We start from the raw sequence: 17,371 nt of genomic DNA on the forward strand, positions 1-17,371 counted from the left end.
GGCACAGAGGCCCGAAGACAATTGTTTCTTCACTCTTCTCCATACTCTGTTTGAAATCCTGCAGGATAAGGTCAAACCCCTTCACCATGTCCAGCTATTCCACATGACAGACAACCCCTGATGCATGGTTGTGCTTTGCCATGTCTGCAAATATCTGTCAATCCTGTTGCCTCTGTTGGGTATATTCTTTCCCCACCACCTGCCTGGCAAATCCTCAATAGCCTTCAAGACTCAACAATCTCTTTCTATTTAACTGCTATGGGCCTCCTTCTCCCAAGCAGATCTGATCACCCTGTTGAGACACATCTATAAGCCTGTGTTATCCCCCAGCAGGAACTATAGTATATAAATATGATCTCATGTCTCTCTGCCATTTTAGTCATGGAGCTCAGGAAAATTCAGGGGGCAATGTTCATTCCTTATGAACTTTCATGAACTCCTGGTTAATCTACAAGGAAGTGGACCCTTCAGACAGAACAAGCAGCTAGCATGTAGCTCTTAGCAGGGCCACAATCTTTTCTCCTCTGGGCAAGCAGGTTATGTCTGGCAGGTAGAGAAATGTCTGGGGGTTGTCGATCAGTCAGAGTCCAATCGGGACAGAGAAGCCACATAGTAATTTGAACAGAGTATATTTAATATAAAGAACTATTACACATAGCAAAGATTGATTGCTAAGAAGTAAAGGGAACCCTAAAGAATATATTGCTCATGCCAATGAGCAGCCACTACCCCTAGAACTGAGACAGAGTGCTCAAAGAATAACCCCTTTTCTCTCCAACCACTCAAACCTTATTGGAAGTGACTCGGCCATGACCCACTGATTGGTTGACAAGATGCCATGGTGCCCCACCAGCAAAAGTTGCTGGTTACTGTATACCAGTAGGTCCTAAAGCACTAATCATTAAATGCTTTGAGCTTCATGGATAAAAATATCATAGGAAATACCACTGGGTTAATACAGTATGAGGAGGACCAGGCTGCATCAGTTTTATGACATCTCCTTCTTCTATTTAACACACTCTTATGAGACAATCCCCTCAAAATAAAATTCAAGATCATTTAAAGTTCTTGAAGGGCCCTACTTGGTCCAGCCTTTGCCCATTTCTCTCCAGCTCTCTCTCTCTTGCTCTCTTTCTCTCTCCCTGCCGTCTCTCCAAACACTCTCCATTCAAGTGAAAGTAGGCTCATTTCAGTTCATTGATCACCATCTCTCTTCTACCTCCAGGTCTTACAACACGTTCCTTCCACCACTTAGAAATCCTCCGGGGGTTTAGGTTTTCCAAGAGCTCAGGAGCTTGATGAACCTCTTGATATATGCTCTTTCTTCACAGACTTCCTGTGATTTTCAGGACACTTCAGCTGCTTGAGCAACCATACATAAACAGAACTTGAGTGGAGTTAACTAGCCTCTCTGATTCTGTTTCCCTTGTTAGTAAATGCATGTGATAACACCACTTCATGGTGTTTGCATGACCTAAGTGCACATAAAAGCATATCTCTCAAAGACGAATGACACAGTCTAAAAGTCCTCAATAATACAGCTGTTTAAATTCTTGCTCTTGAATGGGTTGAAGTTGGTCTGAAGGAGCTATTTCAATGTTTTCCTTTAAAAACTATCTAGAATTTGGAGGATCCACTTCCTAGGAATCTCAAGAAGTCTGCTTTTTAGAAAACTATGATTATGTCTTTGTTCCAAAAAATCAAGGACAGTTGACACAGGAGAAGGTCTAGGAGATGGAGGAAAAGAGGGGACTATACATTCGGTCCCTGAGATGACAAAAAAGGATAGTGGGACTCTATGTTGTCATCTTTATGTCCAAGAATGAATCCTGAGCCTGAGATTGTTTAGTGAATGAATTTAAAGTGTTCCCAGATTTCCAAGGAGGTGGTGAAATAGAGAAATGAAGAGGCAATTGGCTTTATGGGGAAATGCAATGGTGAGTTTCAGCAATATTTAGGCATCGCTTAGGGTACTTACAAGAACACCACTTTCTCAACAATAAAATCTCTAAAGACCTGAGAATCACCATCCTCCCTGCATTTCTTATCCTAGAAACAGAAGAAAGACAAGGAAGCAGTTTCATTCTCACAATCCACACGGTTTACTCTAGCTCTTCACTTCTGTACAGTGGGTGGGAACTTTTTGTTGGGATGGCTTCACAGAGGCAATGATGGTGAGAAATTAAGACAGGCCTCAGGTGGCTCCTTGGCAGGTCCCTGGGGGCATTTTAAAGCCTAGAGCCTTGGCCTACCATCTGTTGCAGAAAGTCTCTCTCAAGCCAAGTTTGCTGAAGAGTGTGTTTTGATTGAAGGCAGCTACTCACATCTTCACCCTGGGATGTATTCTAAGTTTCTTTTATAATAAGGACAGTTCTCAGGAATTACAGGGAGAGGTTGAGGCAGGGGAGCCTAGGCAACTACAGAGCAGGAGATGTAGCCTAATGAGGGTTTCAAAAGGCATGAGAGTTCTGAAAGGAAGTGCTATGGCATCCCACACACTCCCTTGTTGGATATAATCAGAAAAGGGAAGCTGTGGCCACTGCCGACTCTAGTATAGCCAAGACTACAGGAACCAGAGACTATTTCGAGGGAAGAAGTCAGTTCTTTTCAGTATACAGGGACACAGAGCTAGGGCTTCTTAGGAGTTAAGGATAGAATTTTACCCATTGCCTTCTTTAATTGTGGGAACGCTTCATTTTTGTATTGTAATATTTAATTTCCAGGCTTTATAATTTCAGTGCAATTCAACAATTACTTATTAAGTACATAGTACACACAGGCCTTTGTATGAGGGCCTTGGAGCCAAAAATGAAGACAGAGATGTTGTTACTGCTTCACATACTTCATAAGCTTAAGCCCTGGCTATGTCATTCATATAAATGAATGGCATATAAAGAAATACTCATTTATTTAAGTATTCATCAAATATGTATTGAGTTTATTAATTCTTTCAGTTATTCAATGTGCCTATTAGGTCCTACGCAATGAATTATACTGTAGGGGCAGAAAGAAAATAGGATCTTAAGTTTGCCCTGCAATATAGTGTAGTAAGAACAATAATAGTTTAGAGACTGGTGTTGGATCATTCAGGAGCCTTTCAAGATATTTTGGTTAATTAATTACATCTCAGATAGTGTTATTTACCTGGAGGCATTAAAGATGTTTCACATCCTGAGCAACTCACCCTCTTTGCTTCTGGGCCAACACGTATCTGAGCCAACAGGTAGGAGACCATCAGAGCGTGATGCTCTGCCTCTTAACTCATCAAGTTTTTAGAGTTCAAAAGCAGTCACAGAGTCTGAAGCAGCACTAGATGGGGTGGGACATTCTCCCTAGAGATCCTAGAGGCATGCCAAACTAGGATTTTTCTCTTCTGCAAGCCCTATTCCTTACCCTCTCATCTTCTCAACCTCTTTGAGTTCTCAAGGCATACAGATTCACTTCCTGGGGACAAGTTTCTTCCATCCCAAAGCCAGAGGCCATGTCTAGCCTCCGCAGTGGGAGAATTCTGAAATGTGTTGTGCTGTGCAAGTTAACTTGTTCTCAGTTGGGACAGAGGCACTAATTGGCCAGTCTATCTGTTCCTACAGCATTACCTCTCTTTATAATGATTATCAATGAGAGTTCTGCTTGTAAGTTCTGTGTGAGGACAGGAGATAATCAGGGAATGACAATGTTCTCTTCCTCTGGCAATCAGTCTATTGCAGAGGAACGCTTGTGAACCTAGGCACAGATTTAGGACCCATGGGAAGCTCTTTCAATGGGAAAAAGTCCAAGGCTGTAGCCACAGATCACCCCTTAGTCAGCAGCCTGCTTTTCCCGTCATTCTCTCAGGGAAGTGGTAAGTGTGGATGACAAGATCACTAAATCCAATCTGATTTGCATCCTTCCTTTCTTCTATTCATCAGACCATCAGACTTCCTGTTCTCAAACTCATTGAGTGAGATACTCATTGAAATATTTATTTTTAGTATTTTCTAGCTACAAAAATGCAAGCTTGCTGTCTGATATGGTTAGGCTTTTTGTCCCCACCCAAATCTCATCTTGAATTAAATCCCCATAATCCCCATAATACCCACATGTCAAGGGAGAGCCCAGGTGGAGGTAATTGGATCATGGGGACAGTTTCCCCCATGCTGTTCTTGTGATAATGAGTGAGTTCTCATGAGATCTGATGGTTTTATAAGTGTTTGGTAGTTCCTCCTGCATTCATTCTCCTTCCTGCCATCTTGTAAAGAAGGTGCCTTGCTTTCTTTTTGCCTTTTGCCGTGATTATAAGTTTCCTGAGGCATCCCCAGCCATGCTGAACTGTGAGTCAATTAAACCTCTTTCCTTTATAAATTACCCAGTTCAGGGCAGTTCTTTATAGCAGTGTGAAAATGGACTAATACAGTAAATTGGTACCAGTAGAGTGGGGTACTGGTATAAAGATACCTGAAAATGTGGAAGTGACTTTGGAACTAGGTAACAGACAGGCAGAGATTGGAACAGTTTGAAGGGCTCAGAAGAAGACAGGAAGATGTGGGAAAGTTTGGAACTTCCTAGAGATTTGTTGAATGGCTTTGACCAAATGCTGATAGTGATATGAAAAATGAAGTCCAAGCTAAGGTGGTCTCAGATGGAGATGAGGAACTTCTTAGGAACTGGAATAAAGATGACTCTTGCTAGGCTTTCACAAAGAGAATGGTGACATTTTGCCCCTGCCCTAGAGATCTGTGGAACTTTGAACTTGAGACAGATAACTTAGGGTATCTGGCAGATGAAATTTCTAAGCAGCAAAGCATTCAAATGGTGACTTGGGTGCTCTTAAAAGCATTCAGTTTTATGCATTCACAAAGAGATGGTTTGGAAATGGAACTTATGTTTAAAAGGGAAGCAGAGCATAAAAGTTTGGAAATTTTGCAGCCTGCTGATGTGATAGAAAAGAAGAACCCATTTTCTGAGGAGAAATTCAAGCTGACTGCAGAAATTTGCATAAGTAACAAGGAGCCAAATGTTAATTGCCAAGGAAATGGGAAAAATGTCTCCAGGGCATGTCAGAGGCTTCATGGCAGCCCCTCCCATCACAGGCCCAGAGGCCTAGGAGGGGAAAATGATTTTGTGAGCTGGGCCCAAGGCCTTGCTGCTTTGTGCAGTCTCAGGACTTGGTGCCCTGTGTCCCAGGCATGGCTAAAAGGGGCTAAAATACAACTCAGGCCATTGCTTCAGAGGGTGCAGGCGCCAATCCTTGGCAGCTTACACGTGGTGGTGGGCCTGCAGGTTCACAGAAGTCAAGAATTGAGGTTTGGTGATTTCAGAGGATGTATGGAAATGCCTGGATGCCCAGGCAGAAGTTTGCTGCAGGGGTGGAGCCCTCATGGAGAACCTCTGCTAGGGCATTGTGAAAGGAAAATATGGGGTCAGAGCCCCCACACAGAGTCCCCACTGTGGCACTGCCTAGTGGAGCTGTGAGAAGAGGGCCACTGCCCTCCAGGCTCCAGAATGGTAGATCCACTGACAGTTTGCACCGTACACCTAGAAAAGCTAAAGACACGCAATTCCAGCCCATGAAAGCAGCTAGGAGGGAGACTGTACCCTGTAAAGACACAGGGGCAGAGCTGCCCAAGGCCATGGCAACCCACCTCTTGCATCAGTATGACCTGGATGTGAGACATGGAGTCAAAGGAGATTATTTCAGAGCTTTAAGATTTGACTACCCTGCTGGATTTCAGACTTGCATGGGGCCTGTATCCCCTTCATTTTGGGCAATTTCTCCCATTTGAAATGGGTGTATTTACCCAATGCCTGTACCCCAATTTTATCTTGTAAGTAACTAACTTACTTTTGATTTTACAGCCTCCTAGGCAGAAGGGACTTGCCTCGTCTCAGATGAGACTTTGGACTTGGACTTTTGGGTTAATGTTGGAATGAATTAAGACTTTGGTGGACTGTTGAGAAAGCATGATTGGTTTTGAAATGGGAAAGGAACATGAGATTTGGGAGGGGCCATGGAATGATATGGTTAGCCTTTGTGTCCCCACCCAAACCTCATCTTGAATTATAATCCCCATAATCCACATATGTCAAGGGAGAGCCCAGGTGGAGGTAATTGGATCATGGGGGCGAAGTGTTTGGTATTTCCTCCTGCATTCATTGGCCTTCCTACCACCTTGTGAAGAAGGTGCCTTGCTTCCCCTTTGCCTTCTGCCATGATTATAAGTTTCCTGAGGCATCCCCAGCCATGCTGAACTGTGAGTCAATTAAACCTCTATCCTTTATAAATTACCCAGTTTTGGGCAGTTCTTTATAGCAGTGTGAAAATAGACTAATACATTGTCCTAATCATAACTACCTCTCTGGTTAATAACAAGAATTAGAGGACTTCATTCATTAGGCAACAACTTACAAAAACTCCCTGAGGAAAACGTGCCATGCAGAAGCATCTACAATCCACTCCACCTGGCCTAGTAGCTGAGAAGTAGTCACAACTGCTGCCAAGGAGGCCAGAATGCTGATCATAGCTGACAATCTGTAGGGCTTTACAATTTAGAAAGCACTCTCATACCCATGATTTATGTGATCCATACAAGAAGTTTGTGGCAGGCGTGTTTGATGATTATTCCTAAATCCACACCCCTTTGCTACATCACTTTGCAGTTCCTTCCATCAAGAGGTGGAGTCTATTTCTTAAGCTTTTGTCTGTGGGGCTAGTCTCATGACTTGCTGTGGCTAATAGATGTTGTAGAAGTGATATTATGCCAACTCCAAGTCTATTAGTCTGCTCGAGCTGCCAAAACAAAATATCACAGACTGGGTGGCTTAAACAACAGACATTTATTTTCTCACAGTTCTAGAGGCTAGAAGTCCAAATTCAAGGTGCCATTATTGCTGATTTCTAGTAAGACCTCTCTTCCTGGTTTGAAGATGGCTGCCTTCTCACTGTGTCTTCGTGTGGTCTTTCCTCTCTGTGTGTGCTGAGAGAGAGATCCCTGATGACTTTTCCTCTTCTTATAAGGCCACTAGTTCTATCGGATCAAGGCCCCATTTTTATGACTTCATTTTACCTTTATTATCTTCTTATAGGCCCTATATCCAAATACAGCCACTTTGGGGGTTAAAGCTTCAATATAGGAATTTTGGGATGATGGAATGCTGTTTATAACACCAAATCCAGACTTCAAAGGGTCTTGTCAGCCTCCACACTCTCTTCAGACCCTACCTCCAACTTTAGATGGGTCTGGGCTAGCCCACTGGAAGAGAGAGACCACATGAAGCCAAGACCAGCTGTCCCTCTGAGGCCACCTGAGACTAGTTGGCCACCAACCAACCTGGGCACTCATTGAAGATGCTTGAGAGAGCCTAGATGAGACCAGAACCATCCATTTGAGCCCTCTCCAAATCGGTGATTTGCAGAATTGTGCAAAAAAATTAACTGGTGGCATTTTAAGCCACTAAGTTTGGGGCTTAAAAAAAGCAGAATCTAACTTATTTGGCAGATACTACTTTTCTCTGCATGTTTTTGATGAAATATGGAATCTCCAAGAAATTAAGCGATTACTCAAGGTTTCATGGCTAGTAAGTCCTAAAAAGTTGAGTCTTCTGAATTCAAATCCTTTGTGGATTTCTGGAGGGTTTTGTTGTTGTTGTTGTTGTTGTTTGGGTTTTCTTGAGATAAGGTCTCGCTCTGTCATCTGGCTGGAGTACAGTGGCACAACCTCAGCTTACTGCAACCTCTGCCTCCCAGGGTTCAAACAATTCTCATGCCTCAGCCTCTTGAGTAACTAGGACCATAGGTCACCACCACCACGCCTGGTTAATTTTTGTATTTTTAGTAGAGCTGGGGTTTCGCCATGTTGGTCAGGCTGGTCTTGAACTCCTGGCCTCAAAGTGATCTGCCCACCTTGGCCTCCCAAAGTGCTGGGATCACAGGCATGACCCACTGCTCCTGGATGGTTTTGTTCTGTTTTGTTTTCATTAGCCTCTAATTCTGCTCCAAAAATGATCAACTCAGAGTCTGGAAACACAAAGACATTGAAATGGGGCAATTTATGATGAGGCTTTTTCTGACAAATTGATTCCTAATGGACTTTATTTAGAGTGAGTGTGTTGTGAATGTGTGTATTTGAATGTGTGAGTGTGTGTATGTGCAAGCATTTACCTATATTTCCTCTTAAGGATAGACTCAGGGTTTATCAGGCTCTTTGATGCCAAATGCCAGAAGGTCACCACTGAGACTTACCAGGTAACTGCATGTTTGTTTATGCAGACCCTTGTGAGCAGTGAATAGCTTTATTGGCTGTGATGGATTTGGGGCTTGCATGTTTATATCAGCCTGATGGGGATAGCCTCTGGGAAAGAGTGGGCATGTGTTTCAATATGTTCCTTAGCAATAGACCTCAGAGAGAGTTTCTCAATCTTTCCATGATATGCTGAAGGCTGTTGTAGAAGCTGAGGTCAGGAATAGATCAAGGGTGTAGAGACACACAACTGGGTTGGAAGATGATTGCTGTTTGAGAAGAGTGACAGACAAGGACAATGAAGGGGAAGCTTGAGCCCTGGGACTCATCATTCCCATAAGACTTCCCTTGTACTCCAGCCCATTGGAGCTCTCTGCCTTCGCTAACAGGCATAACCCCAGCCTCCTATTGTAAAATCTTTGGTTTATTTCCAATATTCTGCTCTTTAAGGCAATGCTAGATAGAATAATTTGAACATAGATTTTGCAACTGATAAGTTTATCTGTAAAATTAAATTCTAGAAGAAGGCATCCTAGGTCAAAGAGTATAGATTTCACAGTTTTGTTTTGTTTTTGAGACAGAGTCTTGCTCTGTCACCCAGGCTGGAGTGCAGTGGCATGATCATGGCTCACTGCAGTCTCAACCTCTCAGGCTCAATCGATCCTCCCAAATCAGCCTCCCAAGTAGCTGGGACTACAGGTGCATACCAGCATTTCTGGCTACTTTTTGTCCTTTTTGGAAGGCAGCTATGCTAACCACTACACCACCAACACCTCTGCACCTCTACTATTTTTAGTAGAAATGAGGTTTCACTATCTCTACTTCACAACCCAGACTGTTCTCAAACTCCTGGGCTCAAGTGACCTGGCTGCCTCGGCCTCCCAAAGTGCTGGGATTATAGGCGTTAGCCACTGTCCCTGGCCCACAGATTTTTATAGATAAATTTTATTGATATTGTCACATTGTATCTATAAGGGTTATACTCACTTACAGCACTCACAAACAATGTACGAAAGAGCTGTTTCCTCATACCCTTGCCAAAGAGAGTCTTATCAAACTTTTGGATTTTAACTACTTAATAGGTAAAAAATGGTATATATCTTGAGTATTTTTAATTTGCATTTCTATTATAGGTGAGCTTCAGCATCTCTTGGAACATTTCTATATCTTTTTATGTGAACTCTGTTGATATTCTTTGTGTGTTTTTGACCATGTTATTGGTTTAATTGTTCTCTAATTATGAGACATATGCTAGTCTTATTTATCCGACTAGATTGCTTTTTAATCACATTTATGTTATGACATTATTGCATTATTATATTCTTCAACTCTCATGATATGGTTTTGGGGGTTTTGTGTGTGTGTGTGTGTGTTAAAGGATTTATTATGGATATCCAACCAGATTTTAGTTCCCTAAGTACAGGACCAGTGAATTATGTTTATTTCTTTGGCTTACTGAATGAGGGAGAACAGAAGAACTGAATGTTACCTGGAGACTGGGATCTCACCTGTAGTGGATGGAATGGACCTAAAAAAGATATGTCCTAACCTCCAGAACCTGTGAATAAGACCTTATTTTGGAAAAAGGTTTTTGCAGTTATAATTAAGTTAAGGATCTTGAGATTATCCTGGATTACCTAGGTGGGTCCTGGATAATCATTCACATACACTCAGTCAACTAATTGCCACTGCTGAGGAAACACAGAAACAGCAAAGGGGCAAAGACCAGGTGAAGAGGAAGGGCAGAGACTGGCGTTAGGAGTCAGAGCCCCAACCTGGAGTCCCCAGTGCCTGAAAGAGGCAAGGAAGGCTGTTCCCTTGTATCCTCCAGAGGCAGCATGGCCCTGCCAACACCTTGATTTTAGACTTTTGGCCTCCAGAACTGTGCGAATAAACTGTGTTTTTTTAAGCCACCAGTTAGTGATCATTTGTTTTGGCAGCCACAGGAAACAAATACATCATCCTTAGCTCCTGTGGTCCCTCCCTATCACATCAAGTGAATACACGTTACTCTGCTGACTGTTGTGAGAGGAGGAGAGGAAGGAAGGATGTACAGAAAGCATAAGAGAAGAGGGAAAAGGTGGGATTGGAGTGGGGTAGAGAATGTCAAAGAGAGGAGAAGAAAGAAGAGAGGAAGAAAAAAATGAAACAAAAACGAGCAATGAGGTAAAAATGGGTTGCTGTCTGCTCAGACCCTTTGAGCTTCTCTTTGTCCTCATCGGTCCACACAAGCCTCTCTTCCTTCTTTCCCTCAGCCTCCCCCAGCCCCCCATGCACCTGCCACACTAAGCAAGTTCATTTTTGTGCTGTTCTGACTTCCCGTCCCATCCCACGTTCTGCTTTCCAATCTGCAGGCGCCAGTGAGAGGGGAAGAAGCCTGAGCAGAGGGTCTTGCTCACCCAGAAAGTTCCGCTCCACATCCCATCAATCACCCTAAAGAGAAGCCAGGGGACCCGGGCCACTCGCCAATGCAGGGTCTCCTGGGCTCAGGCAGATACCCGAAACTTGCCACCTCAAGCACCCACTTGGAATGCTTCTGCTGTCACATCACTCTGCTCTATCTGCCACCCACAACCCAAGTAAGTTAAACAGAGGAAGTGGCCCAGAACTGCCAAGTGTGTCCTCAGAAAAATTTCCAAAGGCAGAGGTCAGGAGGCTGTAATCATTTTGGGGATTATCTTCTGGGCTTAAGTGGGGGCTTTAAGCTTCTCTGTGCTGCCTCTAGTGGTCACTGGAAGGAATGCTCCTCTAAAGGACGCAAGGGCTGCTGGAGCAAGGGCAGTTGACTGTTTTGTTTGTTTTTGTTTCTTGTTTTTTTTTGTTTTTGTTTTGTTTTGTTTTGGTTTTGCTGTGAACAACATGTATGGAACCTAAGTGCCGTCCTCTGCCCATTGACCTCATCATTGTTCACAAATTTCTCACACACTTTTTGAAAAATTCCCTGGGTTTTCATCTAGGCATTTTTGATCATTTTTTCAGAGAGGATTTTTAAGCCTTTTTAAAGAATCTCCCATTTTGTGATCTTCCATTATTTTTGTAAATATTTTAAATTTTAATATGATAAAAATCCCTTGTAGTGTACAGTTTTGTGAGTTTGGACAAATTCATAGACTGGTATAACAATCACCCCAATCAGGAGACCAGATGATCCCCTCTCTCCAAAAATTTCTTCCAAGTGGTCCCTTTTAATCAAATCCTCCCCCACCAGTAAGTCTTAGTAACCACTGATCCACTGATATTACTTTTATCCCTACAGGGTTCTTTCCTGCAGAATGCCATATAAATGAAATCCTACAATCTGTAGCATTTTGAGCCTTGTTTCTTTCACTTATGATAATGCATTGATTAGCATAATCCATCAGTTTTGTCAAGAGTATCACTAGTTTCTTCCTTTTTGTTGTTGAGTAATATTTCATTTAATGGATGTACCACTGCTTGTTTATCCATCTGCCCAGTGAGCAATATTTGGGTTGTTTCCAGGTGTTTGCAATTATGAATGGTGCTGCTACAATTTCTTGAATACCCGTTTTTGGTGAACCTAAATTTTCATTTCTCTGTGGTACATATGTAGGACAAGGGTATGTTTAAATTTATTTTAAAATGCCAAACTATTTTCCAGAGTGGCATTACTATATTGTGTTTCCACCACTAATGTATGAGAGGTCTTTGCCAGTACTCGATATTGTCAGTTTTGTTTTTGTATTAACCATTTTAAGAGATACATAAAAGTATCTCAGTGTGACTTTAATTCACATTTCCATAGTGATTAATAATGTTGAGCATCTTTTTGTGTGCTTACTTACTATCCATATGTCTTCCTTGGTAAAGTGCCTAAGTCTTTTGTCCATTGTTTTAGAGTTTGTTTTCTTGCTGAATTTTCAAAATTCCTTATATAGTCTAGGTATTCTTTTGTCAGAAGAACGATTTGCAGATATTTTCTCCCAGTCTTTAGCTTGCGTTTTGTTTTCTTCACAGTGTCTTTTATGGAGCAAAGGTTTTTAATTTTGTGAATTCCAATTTAGCATTTTAAAAATGTATTAGACTTTAGATGTCATGTCTAAAAACTCTTTGCAAAACTCAGGATTTTGAAGATGTTCTCTTACATTTTCTTCCAACAGTTTTTAAATGTTATATTGTATCCTTAGATCTACGCACTATTTTAAGTTAATTTTTGTATATAGTAAAAAGTATAGATTAATTTTTTATATGTATATTCAGTTGTTTTATCACCATTTGTTGAAAAACCTATGCTTCCTCCATTGAATTATCTTCGCACCTTTGTCAAAAAATAAATTGGACACATTTGTATAGGTCTACTTCTAGACACAATTCTGTGTCTATCATTTTGCAAATGCCATACTATCTTGATCACTGTGACTTTATCATAAGTCTTAAGTTAGGCAGTATGAATCTCCCAGCTTCATTTTTCTTTTTCAAATTATTTTGTCTATTCTAGTTTCTTTGACTTTCCATAAAAATTTTAGAATCATTTTGTCAATAACTAAAGAGAATTCTGCTGGGATTTTTATTGGGATTGTAATAAAGTTATCAATTTGGGGAGAATTAACATTTTAACAATGTTTGGTCTTCTATTGCATGAGTACAATATATTTCTCATGTAGTTCTTCGAGTTTATTCAACGGTATTCCAACATGCAGATTCTGTAAGTATTCTGTGATATTTATACCTAAGTATTTTATTTTTGGAGTTATTATAAATGGTACTTTTTATTTCAACCTCCAATTTTTCATTAATAGTATATAGAAATGTGATTTATTTTTTAATATTGATCTTGTAGCCTGTGACTTTGTTGAATTCACTTATTAGCTCTAGGAGATTTTTTTTCTTTGGTGCATTACTTGAACTTTCCATGTAGAAAACCATATTGTCTGCAAATAGTGACAGTTTTATTACTTCCTTTCTTATCTGTATATCTTCTATTTCTTTTCCTTGCCTTATTGAACTGACTAGGACTTCTTGTATTCTCTTAAATAGGAGTGATGAAAATCTTATTCTAATCTTGAAACTTGTTCCAATCTTAAAGCAAAAATGTTCAATCTTCACCATTGTATATGATTTAGCTGTAAGTTTAATAGGTGCCTTTTATCACATTAAGAAAGTCCCCTTCTGTTCCTAGTTTTTCAAAAGTTTTCAGCATAAGTGCATATTGAATTTGTCAAATGATTTTTCTGCATCTATTGATATGATCATGTGGTTTTTTTCAGTGTAGCCCACATTGACTAATTTTTGAATGTTGAACAAACCTTGCATTCTTGGAATAAACCCCATTTGCTCATGCTCACCTCTTTCTAATCTCCTTCCAGTCCTACTCCCAAAACCCCTTTGAGAAATACTGACCTATTCCAGCTCCTTTCTTTTAGAGACAGTGACCTGAAAGGGTAATGATTTGCCCAGGGTCAAGTAGTTAGTAGCACAGCTGTATTAGAATCCAGAATCCTGACATTGTCCTACAAGATCAGATAAGAAGAGGTATTGAGAGAAAACAGATCTTTGAGATCTTGTCTTTGGAGAGAAGTCTGCTCAGAAATTTAAGGAGCAGTATAGTGTAGTCTATAAGAGCAGGAAATCTAGAGCCAGATTACCTGGTCTCAAATCCTGGCTGTGAGACTTTGATCAAGTTATTAAGCCCCTTAAGTTTTGGTTTCCTCACGAATAAACTCTGGGTATACTTAATCATCCAATGGCCACCTAACACTCAGCACATCAAAACTAAATGCTCTATTTTTCCTCACCCTCAAACCTGTTCCTCTTCCTCTGCTCCAAATTTCATTAAATGCCAATTTCTTCTCCCCAGGAACCCAAGCCAAATATCTTTTTCCCTCCATCTTCCTCACCCCCACATTTGATTAATATCAAGTCCTAGCAAGTCTACATCCTAAAAGTCACTTGAATCAAATCATTTGTTATCCATTTCCATGGTGTCTCCTCTAGTGTAAGATTATCCTTTTGTTTTTGTTTTCTGCCAAATGACTCTAAGTTTACTAACTTACTTTTTTGCCACCAATCTTGCCCTCTCCCAGCCTTTATGTGCACGGTAGCAGTGTGTAATCTTTCTAAGCTCTATATCTGACCATGACACTATGATCTCTGATCCCAAGTTTCAGCTTCTCACATGTGACTTTCATGAGCAGCCCCAACTTTCCTCCCAAGCTTGTGTCTCGTTATTCTCATGTTTGCACTCTCTGTTCCTACCACATTGAAAAGTTTTCAGTCCTTTAAAAATGCCACACTATTTCTACCTTCTAGATGTTTCTTCATGCTCACTCCTCTTCTGAGAATACTCTTGCCCTTTGTATGGCCAACTCATCCTTTTAGCTCTATTTTGATATCCATTCATCCAGGAAGCCTTTTGTAATACACACCTTGTCCTTCTGCCCCAGTAAGAGCTGGACATCATCCCAACATGCTTTTACAGCACCCTATACTTCTCTCATCACTGCCTCATTACATTACATAACTGTTGATTTGTCTACACTTCACCGCTAGCCTGAAGCTCCACAAGGTCGGGGACCATGTCCCACCTCCTCACTGTTGTATCTCAGGTGCCCAGCACATCTGGGCACATAATGGTTGCCTAACAAATGTTAGTTATTATCATCATGATTATCATCACCATCATTGTAATTGAAAACATTCATGGTTTACATAAAATGCTAAGCATGATATCTAGTTGACAGCAATAAATAGTTTTTATTATTTAATATTCTTCCTCATTTTCTTCATCAAAATTTATATTTCTGAGTATGTAATCAAACTCAAAGTGAAATGCAGCTACTTCTCTCTGATAACTTATCATCATAAGATAACAAGTAAAAAAAGCAAAAATATAATATATTTACCATCCACATGTATACATGAACTTCTGAATGATATTTTCTTCCCAGATTATCTGATGCTTACCTTGAGGAGAAAAAAAAAAGTGAAGGGAAGTTACTCTTGTACTCAGCTGACTCAGTATAGTAAAGGTCAAAGATTACCATATGTTTTAAAAATTTCTTCTGTGAGCAAATCATTTAACTTCAACCACACCTTAACAATCTCAAGAACAGATACATTCTTAGTTGATGAATAGCTTGCAATAGGGATCCTTATCTTTTCTAATTCTCTAACTTACATTTGAACACAGCATTAAATGGCAAAGGTCTCATTTTAAGACTAGCTCTCTCTTCTTTAGAAAAGCAAGTTAATTATAATTGAGTTTTAAGATAATGCAAGATCACACTAAGTGACTTTTGATTTAAAATCTTAACTTTCTGAGACAGAAAAAATCAGCTAAATTGTTTAGCAAAATCTTACTTTCTTTAGACTAGTTCTAGAAATATACTTTAGACAAATAATTTTCTTTCTTTGGGGGATTAAAACCTGGAAGGAAATATTAATTTTCCTTCTGTTTAGGTAGATCTAAGGAGGGATTGTAGATTTTGGGTTCACAGTGAACTCCATAGGTCAGCAAACTAAATGACAAAAATAAGTTATAAGGAGCACTATTTCTATACAAAATGTATTTATTTTATTTTGTAAGAAAAGAATAACGTGTTGAATATTAAGGAAATTTTTATTTTACTTGATTCCAAGAAGCAAGATTATGCAGATGTGGGGTCTTGTTCTTCCACACCTGGCATCCTAAATGGTTAAAATATTTTTATTGTAAAATCATAACTTCTATATTTCAAGACTCCCAGGAAACATTACTTATTAAATCCATAATATTTATAGGAATGCCCCTAAATTAACAAACTGTAAGAAAAATCTGAATGTACAAAACAGATCACTTAGGGACAGAAATTATTTTTTATTACCAAAACACTCTTTAACTCAAAAAAGATTCACCAAAAATAGTCTTAGATTTGGAATTATCATAGCGTTTACAGGTGCAGAGGATAAATGATGGAAAAGGCTCCAAAATGAGGATAATGAGGCCCCAAATTGTAGATCAATGTATAAGTAAACAAAAATGCTTTACCATTATAATGTAAGCTAATGGGAAAATATGATTTGCTTTGTCAAACATTGATTTATATAGGAAATGGTATAAAATCTAATGAAAGGAATTACATAATTCTTTATATAGCAGATTATGTGTCTAGAAGATTTTGCCCTCTCCAAAAAACAAAATTTAGTCAGGACAGAATATAACAGATATGAAATGACTTTAGCTAAGTTGGAACACAGAAATATCACAAAGTTAACTAAGCTAATAGCTTATTTTCATCTTTTATCATTAAAGTGTTGGCCTGTCGTTGGTGGCTCACGCCTGTGATCCCAGCACTCTGGGAGGCTGGGGCAGATGGATCACCTGAGGTCAGGAGTTCGAGACCAGCCTGACCAACATGGTGAAACCCCGTCTATGCTAAAAACGCAAAAACTAGATGGGCGTGGTGGCGGGCGCCTTTAATCCCAGCTACTCCGGAGGCTGAGGCAGGAGAATCGTCTGAACTCAGGAGGCGGACGTTGCAATGAGCTGAGATCCGCCGTTGTACTCCAGCCTGGGCCACAAGAGCAAAACTCCGTCTCGGGGGAGGGAGAAAAAAAAAAAAGGTGTTGAAGAGCTTATACAAATTGCAAAAAGAATAAAATCAATATTTAGGCACCAAGGGCAAAAATTATCATAGTAAGCTATTTAATAAATACTTTCTGATATCTTTTGCTTGAATATTACTGAAAGGGAAAATAAAAGGCTATAACCACCAGGACAGGCAAACAGGGAGAGGCCAGGGGTAGCTGCTTGACAGGGAGGCAGTTTTCAATGATCTCTAAAACCAATTCTAGGATAGATCCAAAAAATACGATGTCAATTAACTCAGACTGTCACACACAATTCCTCATATAGCTGATAAAATAAAACTTAGCTCTATATCTTTGAGTTACATTAAAAAATTTCTCTTTGGTGCTGATCTTTCTCTTTTTTAAAAAATGTCGAGCATATTAAAGACTATAATTTCACAGGATATCAAACTATTCATCTACTTTGAGTACCAAATTATTATCGAACTCAGCGCACCCACATATCTTGGTGTTGCTTAAGGATAGGGACCTTGTCTTTTTTGTGAAGTGCCTAAACCATAATAGGGGCTCAATGATATTCACTGAATGCATGAATTAACAGATTATCAATACCTAAGATGTCTAAGGAT

The 17,371-nt window shown here is 40.1% G+C and overlaps 1 long non-coding RNA gene across 1 annotated transcript in view; it reads right to left on the reverse strand.

Annotated features, from left to right (window-relative positions):
- The window catches only part of LOC134810421 (uncharacterized), a 74,651-nt gene extending 59,514 nt beyond the window's left edge, over window positions 1-15,137 (reverse strand). The window contains exon 1 of the long non-coding RNA XR_010158375.1: window positions 15,077-15,137. This is a non-coding gene — a long non-coding RNA (uncharacterized LOC134810421). The remainder of the gene's footprint in view (window positions 1-15,076) is intronic.
- Window positions 15,138-17,371: the final 2,234 nt, after the last annotated feature.

This window comes from Pan troglodytes, chromosome 6 (assembly GCF_028858775.2).
Source record: "Pan troglodytes isolate AG18354 chromosome 6, NHGRI_mPanTro3-v2.0_pri, whole genome shotgun sequence".
In the NCBI taxonomy this organism is placed as follows: domain Eukaryota; kingdom Metazoa; phylum Chordata; class Mammalia; order Primates; family Hominidae; genus Pan; species Pan troglodytes.